At 45.0% G+C, this 27,477-nt stretch overlaps 1 protein-coding gene and 1 long non-coding RNA gene across 7 annotated transcripts in view; one reads left to right on the plus strand and one right to left on the minus strand.

Moving 5' to 3' along the window:
- Positions 1-1,432: 1,432 nt before the first annotated feature.
- Positions 1,433-12,262, minus strand: LOC140622182 (uncharacterized). The gene is made up of 2 exons (XR_012021917.1): positions 9,740-12,262; positions 1,433-9,245 (listed from the first exon to the last, which is right to left on the minus strand). It is a non-coding gene; the product is annotated as an uncharacterized lncRNA (long non-coding RNA).
- Positions 12,263-22,452: 10,190 nt separating this feature from the next.
- The window catches only part of LPP (LIM domain containing preferred translocation partner in lipoma), a 670,528-nt gene continuing 665,503 nt past the window's right edge, over positions 22,453-27,477 (plus strand). For 3 of the 6 annotated variants that reach the window (XM_072807809.1, XM_072807808.1, XM_072807811.1), the window contains exon 1: positions 22,453-22,616. The gene's annotated coding sequence lies outside the window, so the exon portion shown is untranslated. Of the gene's footprint in view, positions 22,617-22,738; positions 22,797-27,477 lie in introns of those variants that run through there. The other 3 variants (XM_072807810.1, XM_072807814.1, XM_072807812.1) reach the window with 2 other exon arrangements.

Below are 27,477 nucleotides of genomic sequence, written 5' to 3' on the forward strand. Positions count from 1 at the left end.
GTGAATTCTAGGAGATAATATGGTACTCATGTGTGTGGAAGTCATCCATTAACAGAAAAATTGGAAATAAATGTTAAGGTCTGGGTTATGGTAGATTTTGTGTTTCATATCATCCACAGTTTACAAGGTAGAACTATGTATTTAGTATATTAGCAATAAAATTTCCACCATATTTATTGAAAGTTGGCCATTTCATCAGAGCTGAAAATATACATTGTGACTAAAGTAGTACTTGCCTACCTTAGAACTAGTGTATGAGAAAATGTAATTGTTGATCTTTTGGTCATGATGATGGCTTCCTTCAGAGGCTGAGTCATGGGGACCCATGCACTGGTGGCTGAAAGAAAGGTTAATGAGGACAGCTGTGGTTGCAGAAGGCACATCTCTTGAGAAGGCAAACAGATCAGAGAGGAAGTCTTTGGCTTTAGGTTGTTCCAGAAAGAAAAAAATAATACTATAACAGAGGCTGGATGATGTTAGAAACCAGAAAGAATCAGACTGAGCACTCTGTAAATAATTAGGCATTATTGAAAATTATTGTATTTTGACATTATAATATTTGGACCACAGCAACCGAAGTCCCTACCAGCCAAATTTGGCTTTATCATCATTTTAAGATTATGGAAGGCTAGATTTGGAAGGGGCCTTAGAGAGCTCTTAATCCAAACTCATTTTGTCTAATTTTAGAGCAAACAGTTTCTCTGGAGCTGAGGAAACAAGTTGCCCAAGGTAGGATAGAAAGTTGTTCTAAATAAAGAGAGATACAACATGTTCTTTTGGTGTTTTTTAAAAAGAAACACTTAAGTATTTTCTTGGGATTTCTATTCGTCAAGCCAAAAAAGCTATTGATACTTAAGGCACTGAGTTGCTATATTAAACTAAATTCAAAGCTATGCTACACAGCTGATAAAAGATAAAAGAAGAAATGATATGATGTTTCCCCAATCTTCTGGGCCTTTCAATTCCTAGGACAAATTTTTTAAACATTCTCTTAATTACCTTTGATGCTTACTATTGTTTTTAAAAAAAAAAAAACACGAAATTCCATGGAGTAAATTTTAAAGATTTTATTGCCTTTATTCAATGATTTGTGAATCAAGCAGCATTGTATCTAGCATATAGAAGGGAGCTCCAAGGAGATGTACAAAATGAAAGACTTTTATAGGCACAAGGGAGTGGGCACAGGGAAGTTTTATATGCAGAAAGTGGATTGGTCGTAGCAAGGTCACTTTCTTTTAGGGTGTGAGAGTATCTTCCAGGCAGATTACCTCAATAGTGCTGACCAGGTGATTCCTGATTGACTGGTTTAAAATTCCATTTTTGGGAGACCCAAAACTATAATTGAGTTAAGTATTAAGTCTTGGTTGTGTGAGGTGGGGCTTAGTATAAATGCCTCCATTTGGGGCCTGTTCTCTGTTTTTTACAATCCTCCCCTTTTGATCAGACTCTCAACCTCATTGAGAGATGTGATCAAAATTTAAGGCATTAGCGTTACTAGCAGCTACTTCAGTTACTCTGAAATTCTCACAGGTTTTGCTGAATCTCCCTGTGGTGTTCCACAGGTCATGACTTTGGGCTCACATTCTTTAAGTCAATTATTTTCTTCATTCATTCTCCGACATTCTAGTCTTAGGGAGATCATTTGCTTGGTGGTTAACAGCTGCAAACATGCATTTATAGCTTTTGAGAGAATACAGCACACCAGTGAGACTATTATGGTTTTTATAAGTAGGATAATTCCCAATGTCTGGAGAGCACGTCAGAGCCATAGCCTCAAGACCCAAAGCAATCCAAATAAAAAAAGTTGAAGAAAGACCCTGTTGAAAGAGTCACTTTCTTAAGCCAAGTGGATTGCTCAGTGATATGTAGCTGGGTTTCATCTTTTCCAGAAGTGTCAATTCAAGAGCACAAGTGGTGTTGGCCATAGCACAAATGCCTCCTTGCTCAGCTAAGAGATAATTAAGGGCTATCCTATCATCAAGAACAACTTTGGCCAGAGAGTCTAGGGATCTTTGTTGGGCAACTGTTGCTTTAGCAGTAGATTCTGTGATATCTTCTTCAAGTTAAGAAAAGACTCCTAATCATAGCCTCTTTTATACTCACTCCTTACCACGGAAGTATGGATCTGCCAAAGGAAGCAAATCCTGAATCATGAATGCCTCCTGGCAGTCTCCTAACTTGCTGATGTAAATTAAGGGGACTTGATCACTAAGGTATCTCAGTTTGATTGAGGACAGATAGGGACACTGCTAGATAACCTAGGAGGCATTTTCCAGTTATGTGCCAGTCATCTAGGCATTCGTAGGCCCATGAAGAATGATAACCAACACAAAGGTAAATCCTCTCAGAGCACAAACTACTCTTGCTAAAGTGGCACTGTAAATGGTTTTATTCATGGAAATTGTTGCGTTTGCCTGTTCAAACCAGAGATGTTTAGGTTTTTAGTGCCTTTGGGAAGTGAACCTCCTTGCTTGAAATAAAAGTTGTTATACTTTCCTTCCAAAGATGGATGCTGCTGGTAAGATCTTTTCACAATTGATGGGAGGCATATCTGATTTAGATAATCACAGGAATGTGGGGGTGCAAATGTACTACAATTTGCATAGGTATGTGTGTCTATTTGGGCAAGTAAAGTTATAATTAGAAAAAGGTAAAAACAAGACACTGGATGTTCTGGCTGTAAAAGTTGGGCTAAGTAATTTCTGAAAAGGGCCAATTGTAGTTTATCGTGACATCAGGAATAGAAAAAAAAATGGTCACAGAAAGGATGAGGAAGTCTCTAGCATCATGGACACTTCAGACTTTTTGACAACAAATTCAGCAGTCCAAAAGGTCATCCCCCTTAGCAATGCCCTGGTAGATACATATGATGGTGTTATCTTTCCAAGTCAATACCAGACTAAAGGAAAGAAAGAGTTTTGTATTTTAAGTATAAAGTCTTGATCTGGCATCTTGGGTAGACACAGTCTTCCTTAACGTCAGCTACTTATTTTCCTAGGCTAGTTGATGTGGAGTTCTTCAGTGTTTGCACGGTACTAGATGTCAGGAGAAGCCTTCTTTAGCTGTGAAACAAGGTCTAATGCCTTCTAGTTTCTCAACAGGGTCATTTGTCAGGAGCTATTGGTAAGTAAGGTACCTTCAAGGGCTGTCTTCCTCTGGCGACATTTCCAGAAGGCCTACTCACCAAGTTCCAGACCAAAACCAAGAGGATCCTTTGCATTGGAATCTGGGAAATCTTCTTTACCTGTTGAGGACAGGCTTTAGCATAAGATATTAAAGACTTACAGCAGCTGGTCACATTAACGTGAGATAACAAGAGATCAGTGGAAGGTTGTATGCTAGTGGACATTGGCAGAGCAGTGACCGTTTCACAGGGAGTGAGTTCATGTTTCTAAATGCGAGTACTGCAAATAGTCAGAAGGACCAGATGGAGCACCGTAGGCCAGGGGAGTCCAGTCATTTCCGCAAGTTCAGAGTTTTGAGTTTGAGGATCTCATTTTAGTTTTCTCAACTTTGCCTGATGATTGAGCGTGATAACTCCAAAATGTTTGCAAGGTTTTCATCAGGGCTTGTATGATTTGCCCAGTGAAGTGGGTGCCTTAGTCCCCGAAGATTGTGGAAGATATACCTCAAGTGAGAAACATTTTTCCAGTTTCTCTGCCTCTGTGAGGGCTGCAGCAAGGGAAGCAAGCAAGGGAAGGCTTTGACACATCCAGAGAACACACAGACAACGAGGACATATTGATAAAGCACATTAGGTGGCAACTGTGTGTAGTCCAGTGGCAAAGGCTCAAAGAGCGGAGGTCTGAGGCCTCTGGAAACATATAGAGTTTTCCTGGGATTACCGCCCTAATCGGTGAGACATTGGTGGTAAACTTTTCACAATTTTATAGAAGTCTCCTCATCAATGTTTGTTCATCATCTGAGTCACCGTCACTGCACCATGGTGGGTGAAAGAATGTAAAAAACTGAAAGACAGAGTTTGCCAGGAAGCTGGGGAGAACCACCAAGTGACTGTCTCAGGTTTTCCAAGTGTTCCTTGAATTTACAATCATTGTTTGCCCACAGCAATCTCTGTGATGCAGGGGCAGACTGTTGCCGTGTGGCAAGCACATCACGAAGGCAAAAATCTGGCAATGAAGGTCTATATTTTGTAGAAGTAGAATGGACTTCACCCACGTGTCCCACAAACTTTACAGATTCTGTTGCTGCTGCCTTTGCACGAGGGTCAACCAGGGCATTTCCGTATGCTTAGGTTCACTCTTTATAGTGTGAGCATCATTTTTGATGACAGCAGTTTCAAAAGGTAGGAGAATAGCCACAAGGAGGTTGTTTACTAATTGTTTATCTTTGAATGGGGTGACAATGGACGTAGGAAAACCCCTTTGTTTCCATAACACCCCTAAATTCTGGATGGGCCCAAACGCAGACTGGTTGTCGGATAAATATTAACGATTTGTCCTTGTGATAGTGGCAAGCTGTGGTCAGGGCATGGAGCTCTGCTTGTGGGGCTGACAGCTGCGGGGAGGCTTGCCCTCTCAAGAGTTCATATCGGGTCACGGCAGCCTTGCCAGCTTGGAAGTTCCCTTTTTCATTTTTACAGTCTGACCCATCAACGTGCGGAGTTAGTTCAGAATTAGTCAATGGGGTGCCTCGTCAATCAGGACACAGTGTCATGAAATGGGATATTACGACTTCAGGGTCATGGGGTTGACCCTCCTCAGGCAGGGGCAGGAACCTGTGGCAGGAGGAGGGGAGTCCTGGGGTTAAATCCACTGAGGAGCAGCCCAGGGCTTGGTTATCTCATTCAAGCACAGGAAAGGTGAAAGGCTTTGAAGAGTTAGGTAGCCTGAAGGCAGGTGGTTCTTGCAGTGCTTGTTTTAGTAAAGGAGAGCTCTGCCTAACAGATCAACTGGAGCTGAATCACACAGCAAAAAGGAATGTTTTTCAGTGAAACGACCCAGAGTCATTTATACTGGTTGAGATAAAAACGCTCCCTGAATTTTATTAGAGATTCCCACTCTAGAACTTTCTTTACTCCAAGGATATATGAGATGGAGTTTAAAGTAGAAGGTGAAGCTCCAGTATCTACCAGAGTTTTGCAAGGGTTTCCATTATGTTTAACTTTAGTTTCCCCTTGGAGTTATTTTAGGAAATTACTGGTAGCAGTTTACTGGAGCATCTCTGAGAGTGCTATCAGCTCTGGGGGGGGGGGGGGGGGTACTCATGGGGGCCCTCCTTCAAGGATATGTAGCCCTATATCTACCAACATTTGAGTTGATGTTGAAAGATTTGCAGGAGACCTTGGAGGACAATCTTTATTTTTCTGGTGTCCTGTTGGTTACAAAAGAGGCACTCACCCTCTGGGCCGCCATTTTGATGTCTAACAATGGGCAAGGCCCAGGTGTTATTTTAGATTTTCAACAGCCTTAGAGCCGTTGAAACTGTAAGGTTAATAGTTTGTTGGATTTTCGTGTGGGTCTTGTTTCAAGGTCCTTTCAGAGTGATCAGCTACGGTCACAAGTTCAGTCAGACTGGTGGCTTCCCATCGTGTTTTCTGCCTTTCATCAATCCACTAATCTCAGGAGATAATCCATTTACAAATAGGGTGGCTAGAGCAGGTTGGGTGACATCATTATGGAGCCCAGAATGCCATAGGCCCTGATAAGGACTCTAAATCCATTTTTTTTTTCTGTGTAGAAAGCATCTATTTTTTTCTTTAATTTAAATTTAGCTAACATATAGTACATCAGTAGTTTCAGATGTACAGCTTAATAATTCATCAGTTGCATATAATACCCAGTGCTCATCACATCACATGCTCTCCTTAATTCCTGTCACCCAGTCACCCTATCCCCCTACTCACCTCCCCTCCAGCAACCCTCAGTTTGTTTCCTATAGTTAAGATTCTCATGGTTTGTCTTCTTCTCTGATTTCTTCATATTCAGTTTTCCCTCCCTTCCCCTATGATCCTCTGCACTATTTTTTTTATATTCCACGTATGAGTGAAACCATATAATTACCTTTCTCTGCTTGATTTATTTTGCTCAGCATAATACCCTCCAGTTCCATCCACATAGAGTAAATGGTAAGATTCCATCCTTTTTTTTTAAAAAAAAGATTTTATTTATTTATTCATGAGAGACAGAGACAGAGAGAGAGAGAGAGAGAGAGAGAGAGAGAGAGAGAGGCAGAGACACAGGCAGAGGGAGAAGCAGGCTCCATGCAGGGAGCCCAACATGGGGCTTGATCTTGGGTTTTCAGGATCATACCCTGGGCCGAAGGTGGCACTAAACCGCTGAGCCACCTGGGCTGCCCAATTCCATCCTTTTTGATGGCTGAATAGTATTCTGGTATATCACATCTTCTTTATCCATTCATCTATCAATAGACATCCAGGCTCCTTCCACAGTTTGGTGGTTATTGTGGACATTGCTGCTATGAACATTGGTGTGCAGGTGCCTCTTTGGATCACTACATTTGTATCTTTGGGGTAAATACCCAGTAGTGGAATTGCTGGGTTGTAGGATAGCTCTATTTTTAACTGGACCTAGGAGTGAAAGATACCTGCAGCTGCATTGCTCTTATTTTAAGATGAAACTGTTCAGTAGTCTCTTCTGAGTGGAAGGGCAATTTAGATAGAGCACCAGTGGAATGTGAGTACTCAGGTAAAGGAGGTTAGAGGGGAGCAGAGGTGATGTCAGTGTTACTGTTTTTTTTTTGTTTGTTTGTTTTTTGTTTTGTTTTGTTTTAGGTACCTCTTGTGTCTTTAGTTTTTCATTAGCCTTTTGCAGTGAATCTTTCAATGAAGTTATTTTGGAATCTTGAAGCTTTGGGAGCTTCTGCATACCAATTAAAATATGTATCCCATTCTGTTTTATTTGGGAACCTCTGCTTTCAAGTGCATGTTTTAAATGGATGAGCTTTTCTAATTGGAACATTCTCCATAATGGCCATTGTAATTTTGGGTTACTTTCAGTAAGGGTTTTCCATTTTTGTAGATATCTATAGGTATAAGATATTTACATCTTAGACATAAAATAAGCAGGTGAGTTGGAAGGTGGTGCACCCAACTCTTCAGCACTTAAGGTTCCCTTGAGTCTCTGGAAGCCAAATTAATACCTAGCAGGGATATGCTGCTGGGTTTGGAATCATGTGGTGTTTACAGTGTACCTTGTTGCATGGAAGTTTTCTTGAGGTTGGCAAGTGACGTAGTGTCAATCTAACCCATTCTGTGACCACCTTATCCTAACAGAGGAGTCTTAGAGTTAGGTGGTGAAGACCCTACAAGCTTTTAAGTGCTTGACCCACACCCACTAATTTTGTGGCTTTGGCTTCTGAGATTCCCATTAGCAGCAGCCTTTATCTCATGTGCTCACTGATAGAAACCAAGAGCAACCAGGCCTCAAGAAGGCTTCGCATACACCACCAGCAATCCGCAATGTGGAACTGGAGACTGGGGAAAGGACTGAACCAGCAGACCCCCACAGATGGGGACTGCGGATGGGGATGCCAATCATGGGAAGCTGCAGACTGAAGCAAGGGCTGGGGCTTGGGTTCTCGGAGGAGCCATCTGCTAGCTCAAACTGCCCCACTCTGGACTAGAGAGCTGATTAGATCAGGACCCCAACACAGAGAATGGAGCTCAGAACTGAGAGGAACTTACCTATGGCCCTCAGAAATGGCTTGAAAGATGGAGCACTCAAAATATTCATGGGTATCAGCCTGTGTTACTTATCATGCCCAGAGCTGTCAGGAGTTTCCTTCAGATCCTGCCACTGCTTCCAGAACTGCTAAAAACAAGTTCAACTGAGTAAATCTTAAGGATCTTATTGACTTTATTCAATGATTCATGAATCAAGCAGCATCCCATATGGCAGATAAAAAGGAGTTCTGAGGAGCTGTACAAAATGAAAAACTTTTATAGGCAGAAGGGAGCAGGCACACGAAGTTTTACCGGCAGTAAGTGGATTGATTGTAGCAAGGTCACTCTCTTTTAGGGGATGAGAGGGGTCCATCAGGCAGATTACCTCACTGTTGCTGACCAGGTGACTCCTGACTGGCTAGTTTAGGATTCCATTTCTGAAAGACTAAAAACTGTAATTAAGTATTAAGTCTTGGTTTGGTGACACGGGGCTTAGTGTGAGTGACTCCATTGGGGCCTATTGTCTTTGTTTTTAACACTATACTCAAGGTGTTTTCAAAAGTCCAAAAGGGCTTGAGGAATTCACAGTACAGCAAAGGTATTAGAATATCACTACTACCATTACCATTATCACACTATTAGTAGTAACAACACCCATAATATGACAATATGAGATATAAAGTGTTAAAGACCTGCAGAGACATACAGGGAGTTGAAGAAGAGTTAGAATGTCACTGGTTCTAACTATCAATGAGGTCTCCATGGAAAGGCGGTTGAAGGACTAAAGGATTTGTGCCCATAGACATTTTTGTTAGGCTGGGAGAAGTGGATTTCCCAGTAAGCAAAGACGCTGAGATGGAAAAGTATGAAGTAGGTTTGTCAGAACACGAAGTGCAGGACGGGAACGGTGAGAGATTATGCTGGAAAGGAAGGCTTAGAGAAAAGATACAATTTGCTCTCTTGCTTTGGTATTCCCATAATGCTAGAAAATATTTTTGTTTATTTTTATCATCTATAATAATTAGCTCATTCAAGAAAACTTGAAAATATAGACATTTTAAGAGAAATAAGAATTTTTATTATTTCATAATTTGCTCTATTTCCTTCCATTTTTTCCCACAAGCATTTTTTTAAGCTTTGTTCTAATCATACTTTATTGGGTTTTTCAATTATGTTAAACCTTATGTGAGCGATCCATCCTTCAAGAGACATTTCTTATTTATTTATTTATTTATTTATTTATTTATTTATTTATTTATTTTCAAGAGACATTTCTTAATGTTCAGTTATATATAGTATTAGCCTCACGAGAGATAAGAAGCCACGTGAAAAGGATAAAAGGACAACTTGGTTCCCAGTGCTGCTGTGAGGGGGCACCAGTCCTCCCTCTTGTTGCAGAGACGTCATCCTGCTTGTTCAGGCTCAGGTGATACTGCCCCTCTCCTCACGGACCTCCCAGCAAGGTGGGGGTTCTGTTGATGTCTCAAAGAGCAGTTTGCCAACGATTTAAACCATCCATTCTTGAATTCCTCTCTTTGGTTCTGTTTTTCATCTGTAGAGTGTTTCTCACATGGTAATGTGCCTAGGAATTACCTGGGATCTGGTTAAAATACAGATTATGATTCAGTAGGTCTGTGGTGGGCTGGGGATTCTAGGTTTCTAATGAGCTCCCAGGTAATGTCGATGCTACCAGTCTACAGACCACACTTTGAGAAGCACGGTCTTAAGAGTATTTTCTTTTCCATACTTAAGATGTCTCTTTGTTGCTTTCATGCAAGTAAAACAAATTTACTTGGTCAAAACCTTTCTCCCACAAATCCATATAAATATTGTTTTATTTACTTTTGAGATTTTTATTGTGGCCCAGACAGCAGAGGTCAATTTTTTTTTTTTTAGAGAGAGAGAGAGAGAGAGAGAGAGAGAAAGAGAAAGAGAGACAGACAGAGCATGCACGGATTGGTAGGGGTGGGGAGCAGAAGGAGAGGGAGAAAGAATCTTAAGCAGGCTCCATACCCAGTGTGGAGTCTGATGTGAGGTTTGAGCCCACAACCCTTAGATCATGACCTGAGCTGAAATCAAGAGTGGGATGCTTACCTGACTGAGCCACGCAGATGCCCTAAGGTCAATGTGTGATCTTGATTTCTTCCTAGGTAAACTATTTTTGCCACCTCGATGTTTAAGGGATTCGTTGTGCTTTACTTGTATGCTTCAGACATTTCACCCTGATGTGTCTCAGTGTGAATCTCTTGTCTTTGACTTTGCCTTGAATGCAGTGGAACTTTTTGTTGCCGTACTCAGGTAAACTCTCTGCAGTTCAGGAAAGACTCCTCTAGGTATGCTCTTAATCACTGTTTCTGATCAATATTGTTTCTGACCTAAGACCTGCTTTTCCCCCAAGGACCTTCAATAATTCTCAGGTTGGATCTCTGACTCTTGTCTTCCACAGATCATTTTCTCTTTTTATTTTGATCTCTTTAGGCTTTTCTCTATAATCTAAAAAAGATTCAGGTGTATCCTCTGTATAATAGACCAGACTTTTTCCAGGCCATTTCTGCTCTGGTTCTGCCCTCTGTGAGGATGTTAATTTTGCTGTTATACTTTTTAAGTTTCCTAAAATATTTTCCCATTTTATCTATTTCCATTTCTGTTGTTCTTTTGTCTTTTCAAGTTAGACTCTTTATTACCTCTGTTCTTTCAAAAAGGCATGGCCTTTAAGGTTTTAGAGACTGCCAAAACTTCTTTATCATTTTCTTCTGGTTCTTCCAGCAAATCATTTCCAGAACATTGTTCTCTCTTTGTATGCCCAGGCTAATGTTCTCTTTTCCCTTGTTCTGTACTGTAACGAACATTTGTCATTGTTTTTTATCTCAGCATCTGAATCTCCTCCTTCTCCCTTCCTATGCTTGGAGAATCTCCCATTTTATGAAGCAAAGCTTGTCTTCTGTATAGAAACTGAAAATCCCAGAAACTCAATGTCTTAGTCTCAGTTAGAATTAGAGGACACAGAGTAGGCTCCACCTGTTAGATGTATTTGCATTGACTAATATGAGTGGCTCAAAAAGGCAGAACAGAACTGGCTAATTCCAATTTCCAGAGGCAGCATGATGGCAGTTCTAAGGACAGCACCAGTGTTGGGGATGTCAGTGGTATAAGCAATAATGTGCATCATCAGCTGTGGTATTAGGAATGTTACCACAGGACCATTAAATGGCTTCATTCCTGGTTGCATAGTCTCTGAATCTGTTCAATAGTCTGAAAACGGGCCCTGAAAGTCTCTCAACATCCATTTGATAAATTTATTTTCTGTTTATATTCTCAGAATCCAATTCACTGCTTATAACTAAGATCCCCGTGTAATACAATAAATATCTTTTATAGAGACCCCCACAGTGGTCTTATTTTTTGCTTACTGTTCCTCAAATGAGTGATTATCTTATGTTCTTACATGGTAGATTATTGATTCTACTCTATCCATCCGGATCCTGGTCAAACTCATTTCCAGAAAGAGCTAGATGTCATACTCCCTTTTGGCCCAATTCCTGGTGTCGTTAGGCTTTCATTCTGTGCAGGTCTGTCAGTTTGGGCTGGGATTTCTATCTCTGAAAAAGTAAAAATAGAGGTCTAATGGGGAAAGGGATAGTTACCCAGTACTCTGTTGGGTACATGCTTTGCCCAGAGGCTCAGTTTTCTCATCTATTAAATCAGATAGGATTCTGTGATCTCTAAAGGCTCCATACTTGTGCCTGCATGCAGGTTGATCCAAAGGTGAGGACACAGATTTAAGAGGGACCAGAGACAGGAACCAAACTCACACACTCCCAGTCCCACTGCTTAGAACAACCATTCTGAGCACCACAATGGGCAGCCCACACTTGCTCAAGAATTCTCCATGAAATTTGGAGAAAATCAATGTCCAGGGTAGATTGCCTGCTGCCCTGCCACACCCTAGTGCTTTACCCTGTTCTTTTCTCTGAATTATGCTCCTTCCACACTTTGGTCCAAATTTTGCTAGCTCCATTGCTTCCTCCCCCATAACCCATCTTTTCTTATACTTCCCACATTCTATGCTCAAGCCATAATGAACAGTTTTTAATTCCCCGATCCTACAATTCTCAGTTTTTCCTTGTGCTATATGCTTTGCCTAGAGCATTCCTCTTTGCTCTACATTTCTTCACCTAATACCTACTCCTCTCTTGGGTTCCATCTTATCTATTGTTTCCTTCAACAGATCTTCTCTGCCCTCATCTCCCAAAGACCTATGTGCTCCTCCTATGGGCTGACTCATTCTTAACACAAATCACTCTCTATAGTAATTGTGTGTGTGTGTGTGCGTGTGTGTGTGTATTTATAACCCTGACTAGCCTCTAGCAAACCCCTTGGCTATGTCTTATTTCCTGTTGTTTTCCCAATATTGAGTCAAGTGCCTGCCTTGTAATAGGTACTTGAAAATATTTGTGAAAAAATATAATAATTAGAAGTAACCCTGAACATGCACAGCACTTTAAAATACAATGACTTTCTTTTTTTTTAATAAATTAATTTTTTATTGGTGTTCAATTTACCAACATACAGAACAACACCCAGTGCTCATCCCGTCAAGTGTCCCCCTCAGTGCCCGTCACCCACTCACCCCCACCCCCCGCCCTCCTCCCCTTCCACCACCCCTAGTTCATTTCCCAGAGTTAGGAGTCTTTATGTTCTGTCTCCCTTACAATGACTTTCTTCTTTGTGTAAAGTATTTATAGCATATTAGACTCTGTTCTTTTAGAGTAAAATAGATGACTGGTGCGAGTTAATGCCATGTTCAGGAACTTTCATTTTAATAGATACTTAAGAAATATTTGCTTAGAGAAATCTTGTGGTATAGGGTAAGCAATAATAAATAAATAAATACATAAATAAAAAAATAGATAGTCCAAATGGGACCATTCTGAGAGTAGTGCTATTAGTAACTATTCTGAGACAATAGGCATAAGTTGGGATTGTCCAGAGCAAGTGGGACATACAATCACCCTATTTAACTAGCACATCCCTTTGTCAGATCATTAAGAGTTGTTTTGTAGAGTTTGATTTAAGATAGAAAGTGTTGGGTCAGGGAGAGCTTCTGGCATTATACCTACATTCTAGGACAGACTCATATGAAAGATTATCATCTCCTAATCAAACAGCAAGCAGTAAATTAGCAACAGGGACAGATAAAGTGCCCAGGATTTTTGACTCTCTTTATTCTTTACCCCAGTGAATGCTACTTGCCTTTTGATTAAGTGGGGCACATGCAATGGGAGACATTGCAATTTAGATCATTTTTAAACTGTAATAATTAGTCATTATAAAATAGAAGGCAACAAAATCAAATCTGTTTCTTCTTCTTACCTCTGCCACAGTGATCAAGCATAATCCTTTACTTGTAATCAGAGGTGGGAATACAATGTCAAAGCCATATTGCTTAAAAGAATTTAATTGGAGATCCATCTATCATCCCAATGCAGTAAACCACTTCTTTTTTCCATAAAGAAAAGCATTTAGAGCATTTAGATATAAGGTCAGTGATCCTATATTTAAGATTTGATGCTGAAGAGTCTTTTCATCCATGCTCTATTTGGGGGAAATCAAGGCTCAGTATATATTACATTTGGGTCAGTTTGTGGTTTAGTAGATCCACCATGAGAAAACACTGATGGCTGACTTTGACAGTAGTGTTAAAAAGGTTGTGTGGAGATGGGAAAGCAATGCTGGGGATTATGAACTCCAGTATCAATAGTGTTACGGGTTGCTTTTATATTCGTAATTTTATTAGATCCATGTCATACAGACACAGAGGATGATGGACAGTAGATCCCTTTCCAGTAGATGACTGACTGAATGAATGTCAGACAAAGGCCCTGGGGAAAAAACAAGTTCTCAGGGTCATATCTTTATTAGCAGAGTTGGAACTAGAACCCAAGCCTTTTGACGGGTAGTCTGAACATCTTCCACTGTGCTCAGTTATGTGGTTGAGTGCTTCATCTGTAGCATAAGGGACCTACTCGACATTTGTGAATGCCACTAAAAGCATTTGTGCTGTTTGTATTTCTGTTCAGAGTATCTTGCAGGGTTCTGATTCTTTGCCTGGCTGTCTATTAGGCCATGTGTTGTAGAAAAAGAGAAAGCAAATAATAACGTAGTCTAATGAAATGTAGCTAGATCTTTAGCCAGAGCTTTTCAGTGCCCTGCTGGTATTTGAGCCTCTAGGTACACCACAAGGTTGGTTGGTTGGTTTCGTAGAATCATCCTAATGCTATGTATTCAAAATGATTTGAATTTTTCTGGTGACCATACAGTGCAGCCCCATCTAATGTTAGTGTTAATGAGTGAAACAAAAGCACACAGTGGAAATTGGAAATTTTTGCTTGAAATTATCCTTTAAAATACTTAAGAAGGTTCCATGTTGGAGCCCAACACAGCCTATTTTTCCTCCAGCTTTGGGACTAATTGCTGTTTCTCTTTTGAGCACCAGGAGAAGCACCTGGCTTTTAACTGGGGGGGCATGCTGCATACAAAATGGGTATTTTTATTTTTATTTATTTATTTTTTTATAGTTAACTGTCTTTTTAAATTTTTTAAAATAAATTTAATTTTTATTGGTGCTCAAGTTGCCAACATATAGAATAACACCCAGTGCTCATTCCATCAAGTGGCCCCACCGTCACTCAGTCACCCTCACCCCCCCGCCCACCTCCCTTTCTACCAACCCTAGTTCGTTTCCCAGAGTTAGGAGTCTCTCATGTTCTGTCTCCCTTTCTGATATTTCCCACTCATTTTTCTCCTTTCCCCTTTATTCCCTTTCACTATTTTTCATATTCCCCAAATGAATGAGACCATATAATGTTTGTCCTTCTCCGATTGACTTACTTCACTCAGCATAATACCCTCCAGTTCCATCCACGTCGAAGCAAATGGTGGGTGTTTGTCGTTTCTAATGGCTGAGGAATATTCCATTGTATACATAGGCCACATCTTCTTTATCCATTCATCTTTCGATGGACTCCGAGGCTCCTTCCGCAGTTTGGCTATTGTGGACATTGCCGCTAGAAACATCGGGGTGCAGGTGTCCCGGCGTTTCATTGCATCTGCATCTTTGGGGTAAATCCCCAGCAGTGCAATTGCTGGGTCGTAGGGCAGGTCTATTTTTAACTCTTTGAGGAACCTCCACACAGTTTTCCAGAGTGGCTGCACCAGTTCACATTCCCACCAACAGTGCAGGAGGGTTCCCCTTTCTCCACATCCTCTCCAACTTTTGTGGTTTCCTGCCTTGTTAATTTTCCCCATTCTCACTGGTGTGAGGTGGTATCTCATTGTGGCTTTGATTTGTATTTCTAAAATGGGTATTTTTAAACAACAGAACTAGGAAGGTGAGAGACCACTCTACAGAAAGCAGGCAGAGATTGGGAAACCCAATGTGGGACAGGTTTGCATCTCACATCCCCTGCTCACAAAAGCCCTGGTGAAGAACATCACTGGGGGGCATTTGACTCCTAATCTCTCTCCTCTCTCTGCTTTTCATGTTGAATTTGTGAATATTAAACTTATAAGTGATAGGGCAGCACTTTAATGAGAACCTAATTTCAAAGAAGGGGATAATGGGAGAGAACTTTTTAGGGAAGAATTGACCAGACTTCACAGCTAATAGGAGAGAGGAGTTGGGGAGAGACAGAAGTCAACAACAACCCTGCATTGTGACTGGGGAGGCTGCTGTATCACAGATGGAAACAGGAGGTGTGGAGAAGAGCAGACTGGGGCATGTGCAATTTGAACCCTTACTGAGCTCAAAGGCTCTCAGATAAAGGCTGAATAACTTATACAGGATACAACTTTAATCCACAACTCAAAAGCAAGACATTAAACTGTGAGGATTGTTTATAACTGAGAACCTCCAATTAAAATTAAATTTATGTGCAAAGTAGGAGAAACCTAGTGTCATTCAATTTCAAGTCTATCCCACCCTTCCCCTGGGAAAGCACTAACAAAGAATGTCTTAATCTAATTGGGTGAGTGAAGGGCCAAAGGTTAGAAATATGGGTAAGAATCTCATTAAATATTTCAAAATAATATCCCAACACAAACCATCTGGCATGGATTCCTGAGAAGATTCAATTGTCAAAAGAAGGATCGCAACTTTCCAAAATGTGTTGTTGTTTTTTGTCTTATAAAAAAAACATTTTAGGGATCCCTGGGTGGTGCAGTGGTTTGGCGCCTGCCTTTGGCCCAGGGCGCGATCCTGGAGACCCAGGATCGAATCCCACGTGGGGCTCCCAGTGCATGGAGCCTGCTTCTCCCTCTGCCTATGTCTCTGCCTCTCTCTCTGTGACTATCATAAATAAATAAAAATTAAAAAAAAAATCATGTGCATGCTTAAAATAAGTCAATTTTATGATATATAAATTATACCTTAACCAAGCTGTCAAAATATATACTGTGGACCTCTTCATTCACCAAAAACTGTGTTTGAAAATACAATTTTTAAAAAAAAGATTTTATTTACTCATGAGAGACACAGAGGGAGAGGCAGAGACATAGCCAGATGGAGAAGCAGGCTCCCTGATGTGGTACTTGATCCCATGACCCCAGGATCACAACCCGAGCCAAAGGCAGACGCTCAACTACGGAGCCACCCAGGTGCCCCTGAAAATATAAAACTAATCAAATCCATATTGTTGGTCAGAGATGCTCTCTCCAGCCCTGACACCTGCTGTGATTTTCCAGAAGTGAGTGAGGCTGTGTATTATAACTATGAATGAGGCAAAGCACATCCTAAGGCCTATCCTCAGGTGCCCGGATGATAAAGAACTAGCACACCTTCCTCAGCAGTCACGTAACCCCACACAGCATTCTAGGCACCAGTGAGGCCATTAAGACCATGACTGCAGAGATTGAACCTTTGGACAATACCCATTACCTCCTTGCTGTTGCTGTGAAGACAAAAATGTGTGCTCCATGTTTGTGTTCCCCCAACAAGCCCTGGGGTGTATCTCCAGGCCCACTGTTTCTTGTTCCATTGGGAGGCTGTCAGCTGAAATATCAGGTCCCAACCATCCACTGAGAAGTCTCAGCCAAGCTACCTCACTGGCCCTTTCCCTTGGAATTGGTATGACATATTTCTTTGTGTTGGCACGTAGGATAGGTGCTGTGTCCGTTTTTCTCAACACTGAATTCCTAGACTTAATACAATTAGTAGGTGCAGAGTACACACTTGTTAGAATAAAAAGGTTTGTAAACCATCTCCCTTTGTCTTTTGGAGTCTCTAAAACTTCTCATTGATAATGGACCCACGGAGCACTAAAGCACCATCCGTCAGCATTTCAGCCACCACAGACTGGCTCCCAGTCAGACTGAATTGACTGACCTCTGACCTCACTGGCTTCCATGCATGGTCCCAACTCTTGTATATTCTGGGCTTACTTGAGGTTAAAAGCCAGCAGATTTGTGCAAGAGGCTGAGTTGGGATAGGCCAAATACATTCAGATAATGTGCTCCTGGATCTGGCAAAACGTAAACGTTGATTATCCTACAACCACTGGCTGAAGGCTAGGTTTGAAAACCGGGTAAAATTGTGCAGAAACCCAGGGGCAGATACAAGTCACTGTGCGTCCGTATTTGCTGGATTCCTCTCAGCCAGTAGACTCTGTGACACTATTCTCCCCCAAGAAAAGACCTGATATTCAAAATAGGGAGAGATACCCATTTAGGAAATCTGATGATATATTTGAGATCATTTTTTCCCTGTTGTACAATGAAGTGTGAAGAACAGAGAGTAAATAAACCTTTTGTAAATGGCTTCATTAGCTTTAATGCTGCATTTATGAAAAGTCTACCACTACTGTTTACCACATCAGGTTTTCATCTCTTTACAAAAGGCTGATGCTAAAAATAAAAAGGCTGATGCTAATCTGACCTGGCCAGAGGTCATGTTTGCATTGTGCATTGATACAATGTATTATCCTAGGAAGAGAATTAAGTTCAATTATAGAGCAAGTACATCAAATATTAAAACCATCACTTGTGCCTAGTTTTTCCTGGAAAAGGTAAACTTGGGTGTTCAAGAATCTATGTGACATGAAGTGGTAAAATAACCATTGCTTTAATTCTATATTTACTGCTATAGTAAAACCCTATCCTTACATAATTTCTATATGCTAAATATGGGAAGGCCTAGATCTGTGCATGCCAGGGCACGTTGTAATACATGAGAATTAACCATTTCCTTCTCCCTCATCCCTCCCAGCCCCTGTCTAGAGTCATGGTCTAAGACAACATGAGTCATCTTCCAGAGAGAAGGCCTCAATTACGTTGCTTTTCTAGCCAAGAGGAAGGATTCACTAATTTGCTCACTGGAGAGCGTTTGGTCACAAGTCCTAACTGGCTGCTGGGGAAGAGAGATGAACAACACAGGAAGCCTACTGCAAAAGGTTTTATGTTTGAGAGGAAGAGATCAAACACACCTAAAAAAATTTGCAATTCAATGGGACAATCAAATATGTACATTTTCTAGAAGACAGAGCAAAGATTTTCATACCAATGGAGAAGGTTTGCAGGGAATGAGCAACAGGGAGAAGACTGCTTGAGAAGGAACTGGCAAGACAGGTAACATCTGCATCTGTGGAAATGTGCCCAGGAAAAGTATTTCCGGAGGAGGAAACTAAATGAGAAACAGCTGGAAGCAAGAAGTGCAGGAAGCTCTCTGTGCGTGTGTGTGTGTGTGTGTGTGTGTGTGTGTGTGTGTGTATGTGGTGGTGATGGTGGAGGGCTGGAGATGTGGTCTGTGGAGAAGCCCATTAGGACTCGATCACAGGACCAGGAAGGGACAACTAAAGCATTCGGGTTGAAGATGCAGTTGATATCATGGAACCTTTGTAAGTTTCAGAGTATAATGGGGCCTGCTACCATTTGAGAAGATGAATTTGGTCAAGAGGTTGAGAGTAGCATTGAACTGAAGAGCTGGGACAGTGTACGAGCATATCAAATCTAGAACCTATTGTATGGAGAAAGACATTGAGACCAGAGAGAAAGTGATTTGCCAGGAGGTTGCACAGCAGTTTTAGGGCAAGGAAAGGACTTTCCTCTCCTGTGCCTCTCCCGCCAATCCTGGTTCTATTGCCAAATGGTCAGGCTCCGGTTACTTTCTCAGTTCCTCTGGTCCGCTGACATCACGGCTCATCTCTTGAGTTAGATGTCTGACTTTATTTAAACACAGAGGTCCTATACCTCCTCCATCATCTTCTTCTGTGTTTGACCAGGAAGGATGAGGAAGAGGAGGGGGAGGGGGGAAAGCCAGGTGGATGTGTACAATGATCAAGGCAGGCACTGTGTTAAGGACTCAGAGACAGATTAGCCTCAGTCAGCAGCAGAGAAGGACTCATGACATAATCCAGAGCCATATGGACTGAGGGTAAGCAGAGTGACAGGAACATTCTTTGGGGGTGATGCATCCATTGGAGGTGGTGGTAGGGGGAAGAAAAGAGGTGATATCTGGGGGGAGTCCAGAGAGGTTAGGTATGCAGTGCCAGGTGGATGGAGAAGGAAGGGCATGCCTTGAGAAAGAAGCCATGAAAACATGGACGGGCATGGACAGGTAAAAAGTGTTTGGAAAACCACACGACCTCAGTTGGTGGTAGGATGGTGGCATGGGCAGGTCGGGCAGAGCTGAGGCTGAAAGGCTGTGCTAATCACACCAAGGACTTTGGCCTGATGCGTTTAAACTGGTTAGAAGCAACATCAGGTTGGTGTTTAGCTTCCACCTTCCCTTGTCCTTAGTATTTCTCCAGTAGCCTCTTCATAGCTATTCCTCTGGGTCAGCTGTGGGAGGTTATGAGTTCTGCACACTGGAGTGCTCCAACTAAGACCAGATGGTCACCTGGCAGCGGGTGAGCTGGTGCCAGGCTGCCTGGGATCAGGGGGGAGTCTCAGCTTACCCTTGTACTAGCTCTGTGTTAAGAGCAAGCTGCTTAACCTCCCTGGGCTTTACTTTCCTCGTGGGCAAAAGAGCAAAATACAGACAAATAATAATGCCGACCTTAAAAAGGTTCTTGTGAGGTTAAGTACAATGCATATGCAAGATCTTCAGAATTCCCCTTGCTTATCCTAAGCGCGGAGAATGGAGTGCCAGGAGCTACACAGAGGCCTTTGGGTAAGGGGCTGCAGCGGATGGAAGGAAATGGTGGGATCACAGCCCGCCCTTCCTCAGTTTGGTGTGCCATCACTGCCACAAGGAGAATGCTTTCACAGTTTTCAAGCCACCGGTGTGCGATCTTTGGGTCACAAGACCTCTGCCCCACCTGAAATCCGGGCTAGTCTCTGAATTGGTAATCCTGTATTACTCTGCATCGAGTCTGCAAATTTACAAAAGATTTCCTTCTTTCTTAAGCCCCCTGAACACAGCAGGTTTTAATGGGCACATTGAGAAAAGTGAGAATACAAAACAAAACAGATCAGCAAATGCAAATAAGGCTTTTGATTTGGGTTTGCACTGGTGACTACACCACAAGCCCTTGGCCAAGCATCCAATTTATGATTTTGCCTCTTATACTCCTGGTGAATGCCTCGTGAGTCGAAATGATCTTTCCTGATTAACTTTATATAATGCGTGTGCTAGCAACACCATGCCCACCTGAGCAATTTCAGAAGAAGAAACATAGGGATCTTCCCCAACGCACCCATACAACAGTTTCAACATAATTAGTAGCATTTCTGGATCCAACACAACACTCTTATAATGTGTATGATGGAGAAAATGAATGACTCTAATTATACCTTATTAAATCTTATTAATCCTCATTAGAACCTTATTATTCTTTATAAGTGGGTTACTAGGGAAAAGAAAAAAGAAATGCTGGTCAAGTCCCGTTATATTGGACGGGGACTGAGTGAACCCATCCTTACTTTGAGTGATACCAGTGTTTTTTCGTATTAAGCAACAGCATTTAGAATATGGGTTTGCGGAGATGTGGAAGACAGACTAAGTGAATTGTGTTGTAATAGGATCTGATCTCTTGAAAACCCTAGGAAAAACTCTTTTAAGAGCTCATATTTCCTATTTCAAACTATATGAGTTGCAAAGAAAAAAAAAATTCATAACTGCATGGCATAGATAACCTTTCCTTATCTCTTTTTTCGATTTTTGCAGGCGTAGATGGGAAATTAAGAGGAAGAGAGAGAGATTAAGTAACGTGAACTGAGGGATGTCTGAATTCAACGGCTTTGCACAAAGAAGGTGCTCAAGAAATGGTAAGTGCAATAACCTGTGTCTCTATGTTCACTTCTTAAATTCGGGGTTGAAATATATCCCTTCAAATGCAAGAAGAAGCAAGTTCTGGAAGTTTCATGAATAGGTACTCCATCCAGGTCCAGGGATGGGATTTCGGGCCTGCTGGGAGTCAGGGCCTCTTCCTTGGGTGGAAAACACCTCCCCCACTTGTCATGTGACTTGGCTGGGTGGGGGGAGGTGAGTTCCTGAGCTACCTAGCCCTTTACTTTGTGCAAATCGCTTTACCTGTCTTTCATCCTGCGATGATAAAAAGGACTACAATTTATCTCACCTAACACAAAAACCTAATAAACCCGTGAAAAAGCACTTTTATGATGTGCTGAGGTGAGGGATTATTATTTTAGGTATCAGGAGGCCAGAAATAGAAAGAAACAAAGTCTAGGGCCTTGGAGAGCCTTCCAGGCACTAGCTGCTGAACATTACAACCTTTTGACAAAGTAAATGGTGGTTTTCATGGTTGCTCATATTTACAAATGTCAGAGGGGAAAAAAAAAATCGGACTCAAACCTTCCAAGAACAGGCTTGCCTCTATTCAAACCAGTTCACCCAGTTTACAGATTTTTTTTTTTTTTTTTTTTTTAAGCTATCAGTACACAGCAAGCTTTCTGGGCTTCCGGACAAGGCTGGGAAGTAAATGTTAAACTGCTGGGGTTCCTGTGAGTGCAGGACAGAGAAAGATGCCCCGAAGCAACTGAAGGTCACGGCCACTCAGGGCTGTCGGTCAGACCCTTCCAGGAACTGGCTGGGGGGCCAAGAGAAGCTAGAAAGCTCTTCACTGGGTGGTCCGCACGGGCCTAAGGGCAGGTGGCCGGTCCCCCCGCCCCCGCCCCCGCCAGCTCAGGGGGACCAGGCGAGCCTGGGCCTGGGCCGGGCCCCGCGGCAGCGGCGGGAACGAGGCCGGAGGCTGCGCATCCGGGCCCGCGCCGCGATCTGCGTGGTGTGTGACCCTGGGCGAGTCATTCGTCTTCCCGGGCTTCGGTTCTGTCCCGTGTCAGGTGGGCGGGTTGGGAGGTCGACCTCGGCCGGCTCCGCCACCCGGTAGGTTCCGAGTGTCGCCGGGAATCCAGCGCGAGGCTCGGGGGCAGGACCGCGGGAGCGGGTTCGGGGCGGGCCGTCCCCGGCTCAGGCTCCGCGCCCTGCGCCGCGCTCCCACGGCCACCCGGGTGCCCCCTCCTGCAGCCCCTCCGCTCGCCCTTCCTCCTCCGCCGTCTGCTTCCTCTTCCTCAGCGCGGGCAGGGCCTCCGCGCCCGCGTTCCCCTCCTCGCCCGCAGGCGGCCCGCATCCCGCGTCCCGCGTCCCCTCCTCCCCCCCCGGAGGCGGCAGCCCTCGCGCGCCCACCGCCCGGCCCGGCCCGGCCCGCCCGGCCCGGCCCGCTCCCCCTCCCCCTCCCCCGCGGCCACTCGCGCTCCCATACCTTACATGGGCAAATGCGTGCAGGCAAAGTCAGGAATTCAGGCCCCTGACGTCAGCCTCCAGCTCTCAGGGCACCGCACGGGAGCCCGGGGGAGGGGGTGGGGACGGCGGGAGGGAGGAGGGGGAGAGGCACCAACCAGCAGCCGCTCCAGCCCTGCCGAAGTTTCACTTTTTGTCTGTGGGTCCGCTCCCGGGCCCCGCGCGAGCCTTCCCGGGATAAGCAGCGCCGGCGGGAAGGGGCGAGCCGCGCGCTGCAAGGTAAGGGCGGGCTGCGCGGCCGGGGCGCGGGGCGCGGGGCGCGGGGCGCGGGGCCGGGCGGCCGGGCGGGCGCGGACAATGGGAGAGGGAGTGCCCGGCGCCTCCTCCTCCGCCCGTGCCTCCGCCTCCAGCCGCCGCCGCCGCCGCCGCCGCCGCCGTCCCGGCCGCCTCCTCCCCGAGGTATTGTTGCAAATCCTCCTCCCCCCCCCCCCCCCGCGCTCCGGGCGCCTCGGGAACCCCCGGCCCTGCGCGGGCGCGAGCGCCTCCGGGGCCGCGGGAGCGCGGGGCGCGGGGCGCGGGGCGCCGAGCCGGGGCCGCAGGGCCCGCGGGGCGGAAGCGCCGGCCGCCGCGCAATCACGGGGCGCACGCATGGGGGAGGGGGACCCCGAGCTCTCGGGGAGCGGCGACCCGGCGCTGGGCGGGGTTGGCGCCCTCCCCCGAGCGCCCCCTGCCCGGGCCTTTCCGGGCGCCCAGGGGGCGGGGCCACACCCAGCCGCCCCGAGCTTTCGCGGAATCTCAGTTGTCACAGTGGAACGGGCCTGGGAGCACGGTCCCTCGAGTGCCCCCATTTCACAGGCGGCTCAGTCGAGGCCCAGAGAGGCGCAGGGCCTCCCCGCCGGGGCTCCCCAGCGGCCGAGCCTGATGGACACGGACGGTCCCAGCCCCTGGTCGTCCGACTCCCAGCCGCTCCCGCCCCCCCCCCCCCCGTGTCCCGGGCGCGCGCGGCGGGGAGGCTGCTGGGGCGCAGGCCCTGCCCTCAGGGAGCGCGCAGTCGCCCCGGCGCCCGAGCCGACGTGCCGGGGGAGAGGCGTGGGCGCGGTCTTCAGATCTTTGGCCCCTTTGGGGGGGCCGCGCCGGATCAGGGCCTGGAAGGACAGGGGAGGGGGACTTCTGGAGGCAGCCAGCGACGGGAAGGCCATTTGCGCGGGGGGTGGGGGGGTGGGGGACTAGAGGACCGGAGAATACTGCATAGAAGGTGGAGAGTGGAGATGAAACTGCAAATGGGACCGCGTCGGGGGTACTGGGGTTGGATGCAGGGGGCACATGAGACGAGATGAGGAGCGGAATGGTGCCTGAGGACTGGACAGAGCGACGCCTTTGGGACTTGGACTGCTCCGGGAACCGAAAGGCCTCTGGCTTCCCTTTCCCTTCCCCGGGGATCCACTGCCTTCCTGCCCCGAACTACAAAATGCAAACATTTAGGGTCATCGCTGAGCTACTTTCCTAGTACCGGACTCCCTTAACTTTGTTTCCAGTCCTTTTCAAAGTTGCTTGCCTGCTAATGAAACTCATTCTCACCAAGGTGTTAGTGACTTAATGGTGGCTTACCTTTCCCAGCACTTGTGCATTTTAAGAAGGTCTCTAAGTAGAAGGAGGGAAGGCGGCTAACAGTCCTCCCCCCAGTTCCTCACCCTACCTCACCTTTACAGGTAGGAAAACAAACATAATGGCCCAGAGGAGGTGGGTGCTAGTTCTGGAGGTGGATGGTAGGGGGAAGGGCATAACTCAAAACAGGGTTCTCTCCACCCCACAACCAGCCTGCCTTCCTTCCAGGTTAAAAGGGGTCAGTTAAAAGGAAGAGCGCGTTTCTTGCCTTTAATCTTTCCAAGGCAGTCCCCCATCCAAAACACCCAGGCTTTTATAGTATAGAATGTAGGTTCTAGATGGGAGATGAGTAGTTGGGGTGAGCTGTCCTACATGGTTGAGGGCACCCCTTTGGGTCAGGCATTCACCCAGGCTCCTGCTCCTTCTAACGTGGGTGGGCCTAGAGTTGGCTTTGGGGATGATCGGAGGGAGGAGAGACTGAGTTGCTGAGCTGGTTACCGTGGCTGGGACTGAGTAGGACCCTCTTTGTGGTGACATATTCTGGGGGGGAAGTCACTGTTCCGGGAAGGTAGACAGTCCCAGGCAGTGGTTGGTGGCGAGGAGGCCTCATTATGAAGGGAGTTTGGATGTGACTTGAAGTCCTCTTTTGAGGGTTTTGATCACACTGGGACATGATTGAGAGGGGGAGGAACTGGCATTGGGAAGCTTCCTGCTGCCCAGTTCCAGCGAGAGGCAATAATTTGGCCTAAGAGAATTCTCAGTGGGTGTTCATTCATTTCCTTGGCATATATTACTGAGTACTTATTATGGGCCATTGGCAAATATGAGAAATTTGTAGCAGGTTTCTGTATTTTACTGAGACAAATAAATTTTATTTCATCAATTCTAAAACACACTTCACATTTTAATATGACTGAAATTGGGTTCTTTTATAATCACAGATGTGTCATAGCTGAGCAGTTTTTCATTCTAAGTTGATAATGGTACATCTTAACAGTTGATGGTTAGATTTGATAAAATTTGTTCATTATACCCTTTGTGAATGTGCAAGGCTCTGCACGTTATTAAACAGTTTCCCATCAGATATTCCATTTCGATATCAAAAAAATCCCCTGAGAATTGTGTCTGGTGACACTCTCATCTGCATGCGAACCTTTGCCCAAGGTCACACGGCTAATTAGAGTTGTGCTCAAAATTACAGCCCAGAACTTTGACTCTTGGTGTTAATATGTGACTTTATTTTACTGTGAACCTGGCCCCAATTAGTTGGGAACAGGGAAGAGTCCGATTGGATTTGATTTCAGAACTATGGCTTAAGATGCTGGGCTGAGGATGGGCTTTTTTGGTCAAGACAGAAGATGCCTGGTGACATGTAAAAGCAGGGGATGGAGCACACAGCTAATTTTTACACAGAAAGGAGAAGAGCAGTGAGTGCATGAGGTTCCCAAGTTCTGGAACTGGTTGGCCTGCCCGTGAGGAGCACAAGTGTGTGTATGTGTGTGCACGCACGCTTTTGCACGTGCTGTCATAAAGGTTTGTTTTAGCTGCTCGGCACTGAGGAGGGTCGACTTCAGGGAAAAAAAACACAGAGGGAGTGGTGTCTGGAGACAATCTTTAGGGCTAAGTAGGACTCGCCCGTGTGGAAGAAGCCCAGGTAGGACACAGATGTGTTGGGCATATGTGGTCATAGGGAAGGCTCATGCACGAGGCCTTGTTTTGAATGAGCAGCACGAAGAGGGCTGTGGGAAATGGAAGTTTAAATTTAAATTTAATTTGCTAAGTAGATTTAAATTTATCTTGTAGGCTACAGGGTCATTACATGCTTCTCTAGAGATTGACTTGAGAACAAGCCGGGGTGGGGGTTCTGGAAGCATCCCTGGGATTAGGGATTTGGGTGGTAATGCAGGAAGCACATTTAGTGACTGTTTGAGCGAACCTGAGACTTTGACCCTGGTCAGTAATGAGGAGTCCTGGCCGAGTGTGTGCATTGGTGGGTGGGTAGGTGGGTGTGCGCCGGCGGGGACTTCTGGAATGTGGTGTTGGAAGGTTGTGCCTTGCTGGAGGAATCCCAGGTGAGGAAGGAGGAGGTAAGGCTGTGCTGAAGCTGCTTTCTGCGTGGAAGTCTGTGGGCTGGAAGTTGTGTGTGAGGGAGAGGTGAGGCAAGGGAGAAGGGAATGGAAGCGTGTTATGGGAGTCTGGTCCACGCTTCCTGGATGCGCGGTGCGAGTGGCTGGGGTGTGCATTCCTTTGCGGGTCACAGAACTGAGACAGAAGGCTGCCTTAGTGAGGAGGACTTCACCTCTCCTCACTTTCTGTGAATAGGGTGGGCTGGTGGCAGGAGGCTTAATGGGATTCATGCTTGGCAGCAGGTAAGCCACAGAATTGAAGCTGGAAAGCGTTAATTTTTTTTTAATCATTCTTTCTTAATAATAATAGTAATAATAATGTAATGATTATTTTGATGATATCCTGAGTGCTTCCCACGTGCGTGTGTAATTCTTATACTGATTGATTAAAGGAGACTTTATGATTATCGGTCTTATTTTGCAGATGAGAAAATGAGCTTTTGGTTAAGTTAGGTCACACAGCTGCTAGTGGCAAGGCTAAGTTGCAAGCCTTTACCTGATCTATAGCTTCTTCACCATTCTCTGTGTCCATAGAATGGCAAGTGCAAATCCGTGGTGTTTTCCAGGGTTCTTCCTTGGAATACAATTGAGTGCACATGCACTGGGCCCTGTGGTTTAAGTGGAGTTTAAGTGCACAGTCAGGGGTTTAAGTGCATGAACAGGCTTCTCATTTCCCCATGGTGCTTGCTGCCCAGCTCTTCTCTCTTAAGACACTACCATCCCCTCTACCCTTTCGGTGTCTTCTCTCCCCAAACCCAGCCGCACAGAACAGAGCCTCTCTAGCACATCATCTGCACCTCTCCCCACATCCTTCCCTCCTTGGCCCTCTGTCATATAAGGATTTGATGTATCCCTATAGAGAGGCAGTTGGGGCAATAAAATTACAAAGTAGGGAAGTGAGGGAGGATCTTGATCCCTGACATTGCCCTTGACCTGTGGCTCTTCTGGATGTCCACAGTGCTGGATGTCCTCTGCACTTGAGCTGAATAGCCCCTGTTGGATCCTTCCTACCCTTCCTTGGGTCACACACACTCCTTCCTGCAAGATGGCCTTCTGGCTCAGGACTCTGAGGCATCAATTCCAGTTCTTCCTGTCATCTACCTGCCTCAGATGGGTCGTTTGCATTTCTGTGACTCAGAGATAAAGGCATTTTCAGGTGAGGAGACAGATGCTAGAAATGGTACTCAGTAAAGTAAACAGGACCTTGGCTATCTCATCTTTGAACCCCTCTGGTCTCTGGTGCTCTGAAGATGTTCAGTACTGGCTGTTAAATGAATGAACGACATTTACGGACACAATGTAGGCACCAGTCACCAATTGACTTTATATGTTTGTTCCACTTTAAAATAAGCTCCCCAAGGATTTCAAGAATGCCTACTTTGTTAATGGTCATATACCCAGGCCCAGAA

Source organism: Canis lupus, chromosome 31 (assembly GCF_048164855.1).
Source record: "Canis lupus baileyi chromosome 31, mCanLup2.hap1, whole genome shotgun sequence".
Lineage (NCBI taxonomy): Eukaryota > Metazoa > Chordata > Mammalia > Carnivora > Canidae > Canis > Canis lupus.